The following is a 6,046-nucleotide window of genomic DNA, read 5'->3' on the forward strand; positions in this document are numbered from 1 at the left end:
AGTCGAAGTCGACTTTCACTGAATAAAAGGTTGAAGTCGTTTTGCACTGAATAAAAAATCGAATAATCGATTTTGGATTCGAATAGCTGAAAAGATTGCCTCACAGCAAGGCGGATTTAATAAGGTGGTCCCACGCGAGTAGCTGTTGACAGCCGGCCAGGTTTGACAGTATTAAGATGTCAGATTTTTGTTTCGATTCTCTTTGTTGTTATCTTCTTTCTCGCATATTCTCTGCTCATGTATGCAAACAAGCACACTAATTTCCTTACCTGTGTTGGCAAAACGTTGATCAGCTTGATGGTAAGATCAAGATATATTCATTTAAAGGTAGTGGCAGTTGCCCAACAACAAAATATTTAGTGCACTATCTGTCAAAATCAGTGATTAGTGCAACTCTGACTTGTGTATGGAACTAGTGCGCGTGATTTTTCGTTGTTTGTGTGTGTTATCGTTCTTAACTATAATACACACACAACCAAAACTCGTTGACAAATAGTGCACTTCGCGAAAAAAAATTGTACTCAGCTGTTTACGGTACACTAGCTGGTAAATATGTCATGGGTAAGATGGCGAATTGCACCATATGATTTGTGGTTGTTGTACAAATGAGATCATCTTTAATTGTTTCACCATGGCTTCACAGTAGAATGCACATAAAAGGTGAGGATGTGAAGTCATGCGAACATATGAGTACATTTTTGAAAAGATCCAATTCATGAGTTATTTTAGAAAAATAAATAACATATAAAAAACAAAAAATCGGTTATGAACCGATTTGGACCATACTTGTTACTGTTGTTGATGGTCAAACCAAAACATTTCATGCAAAATTTCAGTCAAATCGGATAATAATTGTACCCTTTAGAGGATCATGAAATCAATAGCCGAGATGGGTTTATATGGAAGCTATATCAGATCATGAACCTATTTGGACCAATCTTAGCACAGTTGTTGAAAGTAAAAATTAAATATCTGGTGCAAAATTTCAGGCAAATCGAATAAGAATTGCATCCTCTAGAGGCTCCAGAAGTCCAGATCCAGGATCGGTTTATGTGGCAGCTGTATCAAAACATGGACCGATATAGCCCATTTACAATCCCAACCGACCTACACTAACAAGAAGTATTTGTGCAAAATTTCAAGGCTAGCTTTATTCCTTCGACACACGGGCGGACAGGGCTAAATCGACTTAGAATCGAATGGCTGACCGTGGCGAATGCCTTCGATAGGTCCAGTGCCACGAGGACCGTCCTATCACAAGGCCTGCGCTGGTTGAAGCCACGGCAAATGTGTGCGGTGATGGGATGCGAAGCTGTTGTTATGCTGTGCAGTCTTCGAAATCCATGTTGATGCTCGGCAAATCGAAATTCTCCTACGAGGCTCGGGAGGAGTAATGCCTCAAGCGTCTTTGCCACTGGTGAGAGAAGGGAGAGCGGTCTTTACGACTCCCCCAAACTCTGGTCTTTTGCAGCCTTCAGTAGCGGGATCACTCTTCTAATTTTTCAGACATCGGGAACTATAAGAGTGTTTAAGGTACTCAACTCCACGTGAATCCAGATTCTTCAACATCAACGTAGAGATTCCATCGGGGCCCAACGCCTTAGATCATTTGGCGCCACGGATGACATTCCTAACTTCGCCCACGGTAAATTGTGATGGCTTTTCATCGGCTCGGAGACCACGAATACGGCGAATGGCTCTCCTCCTTACCCTGTCACACTCGGGGTGCACAATAAATTGAAGATTGAAAAACCTGGCACATCTCTTCGGATCAGTCACGGTTATTTCGCCAAAAGTGACTGAGGTCTCGTCTACCGGGGTTCGAGAGTGCTTTAACAGTAGACCACAGCTTGCCTACACCGGTGCCTAAGTAACATTGCTCAAAGTGTTCCAGCCACAAATTCCGCTTATGTTCGTTGACTACCCTGTTTATTTCCAGATTCAGCTCGCTGATTCTGGGGTTAGTGGGGTCCGTACCACGAATCCCATCACGCTCGTCTGCGAGTACCACTGTCTGCGCCGGAAAATTGGGTCGCACTTGGGGTATTCGGCTGGTACAAATCGAACGGCTGCTGTGTTAATGATGTGTCCGAATTTCCTCTTGGCCACTAGCACATCCGAGGTGGGTGGCAGTTCACTGAAGCGGCCATTGGTATACTCTCTGAAGCCTGCCTTCTACTGATTGATAAACATCCGGCGCTCAGAGTTTATGAAGTCGGCTGGTCGGTCGATGATGAGAATTATGGGAAGGTGGTCTGACCCCAAAGAGATGCCGGCTTGCCAGGATACGTCACTCAGGAGATTAGGGGATGCATTGGAAATGTCTGGCGATCTGCTGCACCTCCTTGTAATCCTAGTGGGGGTCATCCTCGTTCACCGTGCAAAATGTGGAGCTTTCAATCTGCTCTGCCAAAGTTATGTCACGCTGGTCGTTACCTAGGGGAGAATGCCATGAAGTGTGATGCGCATTGAAGTCCCCTAGAATCAGACGATTATGGCCAGATAGTAACCCAATTATGTCGGGGTTGTAAGCTTGACCATTAATCGGGACACAGCTACCAACCGGCGGTATGTACACGTTGTATAGCTCTATCTCGGCAGTACCGGACCTGACTGCACTCCATGTAGGGGTCACTAGCGCCAGGCGCAGGCTATACTGCACGGAATGGTGTATTACGAAGGCCAATCCCCCACCTCCATTCCTTGAGCGATCCTTACGTAGCACATTGTATCCGTGATAACTGTACAAGCTGCAGTTGTTGGTCAGCCTTGTCTCCTGGATCGCTGCGACCAATATATCTTTCCGACTCATGAAATCCACAATCTCATCGATCTTGCCATGGAGTTCTTTGCAGTTTAGTTGCAAAAATGATACATTTCCCGGCACTGGCCTGCCAATGTTGGGTCTGGGATGCTGCTGTTGCTTATATTGCAGTACGGGAGAGGTCGGGGGTGGTCACATACTCCGACGACGAGGACGCAGAAGACGACGACGACGACGCTTGTTACCCACTGCTGGCTATGTACGCACAGCACCTTGCGACATATCCAGTATGACTATACTTCCGTAGTGAAGTAAGGCCAGAGCAAGATCGGAAATGTACCCACTCCATGCATCGGTTACATCTCACCGATACAGACCGATGATGGAGGCGGTTCTGGCAAACAGAACAGAACCAGGGTCCGCGGTTTTTTTTAATCCCGGCATGGACCAGAAGCGTGCGGAGAAGGCACTTCGGGATGTGCCTCTCCCATGACGAAAAGACGAACATGTACACCGAGGCGGCAGCCCATGCCGATGAGGGTCAATCCGGCGCGTACAACCAGCTGCCATATGATGAGTAAAAACTTCTCCCCAATGAGGTGTCGTACTGCGGCACGCCGTTCGGACTCGCCTATAAAATAAGAGGCGCCTTATCATTGAGCTCAAACTTGAATCGGAAAGCACTCATTCATATGTGAGAAGTTTGCCCTGTTCCTTAGTGGAATGTTCATGGGCAAATTTGAAATAGATATGGCCCCATAAAAAAAGATCCTCCGGTTTGACTTTTTGAGGCCCTAAGAAGAGGCAAACATTTCCTGATTTGGTTACTTCAATCTAATTGAGATATAGACTGAATTTATATGTGTAAGTTTTTATTAATGGTGGCCGGCTTGAAACTTGAACAGGAGGCAAATTTTGCCTTATCGGTTCATGTTTTGATATAGCTGCCATATAAACCGATGTTGGGTCTTGACTTCTTGAGCCTCTAGAGTGCGCAATTCTTATCCCATTGGAATGAAATTTTGTACGACGTGTTTTGTTTTGATATCTAACAACTGTGCTAAGTATGGTCGAAATCGGTCCATAACCTGATATAGCTGCCATATAAACCGATCTTGGGTCTTGACTTCTTGAGCCTCTAGAGGGCGCAATTCTTATCCCATTGGACTGAAATTTTGTACGACGTGTTTTGTTTTGATATCTAACAACTGTGCTAAGTATGGTCGAAATCGGTCCATAACCTGATATAGCTGCCATATAAACCGATCTTGGGTCTTGACTTCTTGAGCCTCTAGAGGGCGCAATTCTTATCCGATTGGAATGAAATTTTGCGCGATGTATTTTGTTATGATATCCAACAACTGTGCCAAGTATGGTTCAAATCGGCTAATAACCTGATATAGCTGTAATATAAACCGATCTGGGATCTTGACTTCTTGAGTCCCTAAAGGTCGCAATTATTATCCGATTTGCTTGAAATTTTGTACGACGGATCCTCTCATGACCATCAACATACGTGTTTATTATGGTCTGAATCGGTATTTAGCCTCATACAGCTCCCATATAAATCGATCTCTCTATGACTTCTTGAGCCCCCAAAGGGCGCAACTTATAATTTAATTGTGGTCCAAATCGGACCATATCTTGATGTTGCTCTAATAGCAGAGGAAATATTTTCTTATATTCTTTTTTTGCCTAAGAAGAGATGCCGGGAAAAGAAATCGACAAATGAGATCCATGGTGGAGGGTATATAAGATTCGGCCCGGCCGAACTTAGCACGCTTTTACATGTTACTTGTTTCTCTTGTTCTCTCTTCTATGGCGAACAAAATGTACCTAAGATCTCTGAGTGATGAAGCGACAAACGTAGTCACTATATTATGAGATAAAGGTTTTGAAAAAAGATCCTATGGGTAAATGTTCTCCTATGAACTTGGAGTTAAGGTTGTTTCTCTTATCTGAATTAATAATGTGGCAATTTAGAAAACATTTAAATTTGAGAAATGAAGAGAAGAAACATGACATTAATCAACATCATTTCATGTGTTTCCCAAGAATTCGCAGATAAACCGAATACCATGAAGCACATGGAATTCTATTCAAAGAAGAAGTCAAAGCATATTTATACCTGAGCTACAATCGTGTATATCGGCATTATATTTTTGGATTTTGGACAAATTTATACCCATACCTAATATGAAACTCACGATCGTTGCTTTTGCCTTGATTTTGGCTGTGGCTGTGGCTCAACCCCTATCCACTCAACACAATGTGATCATTAATCGTCCTGAGCCAGCACCCTTGGGTAATAACCAAAAACGCCCCGGGCCTCCACCAAAAAAACCACAGGCTGAAGCTCAACTTTTAGTGGATACAGTTGTTATTGCGCCTGCGGAACCCAAACCCATGAATCCATTAAGACCAGTTCAACAGATAGCCTTATCTTTGGGATCTGCCGTAAATGATCATATCAAACATAAAGAGGAAGTTGACACGTTTAATGGCAAAATTGTTCCCACACCAAAATATCCCAAAGAATTTTATCATTAATTGCCAAAGGCCAATTCAAAAGAAAATCGAATTTAGTTGAAAAGTAAAAATCGATTTTAGTAAAACTTTTAAAAATTTAAAAAAAAAAATGAATTGTGTGGAGTTTACATCCATCTGTTTCTTTTTCTCTAAAAATTTCTAAATAAAATTGCTTTCAATGCTGTACGAAAGGGCTAATGTTTGGCCACTTGTTGCTTTGTGCTAAGTTTGAAGAGAATTGAAGGCTCTGAGAGCTCAAGATGTAATACAAGTACAATCGGGAGATAGGTCTTTATGGAAGCTATGGCAGGATATGGACCGATTCGGACCATAATTTGTACTGAGTCAACGTGCAAAGATTTCAACCAAATCGGGTAAGAATGGCGTCATCTAGGGACTCAAGAAGCACAATCGGGAGAGCCCATCGTTGCGAAGAAGTTAACATGCCCGCCCATGACGCCAGACGCCTGGATTCGAATCAGAAACATTTTCATCTGTGGTTATCCCCTCCTAATGCTGGCGACATTTGTGAGGTACTATGTAGCCCTTTCCAACATTTTGGAAAGGGCAAGAAAGGCCACTCTGGCCCTATATACCAGCAAGAGAGCCATTGTCAACAGTTGGGGGTTTAGACCGCGTATCATGCATAGGGGTATATACTGCAGTTGTCAGACCTATAATGCTATATGGTGTTGTGGTCTGGTGGACGGCGTTTCAAAAGTCCACCTATTGCTCAATACTTAACCGGATCCA

This window comes from Stomoxys calcitrans, chromosome 5 (assembly GCF_963082655.1).
Source record: "Stomoxys calcitrans chromosome 5, idStoCalc2.1, whole genome shotgun sequence".
Lineage (NCBI taxonomy): Eukaryota > Metazoa > Arthropoda > Insecta > Diptera > Muscidae > Stomoxys > Stomoxys calcitrans.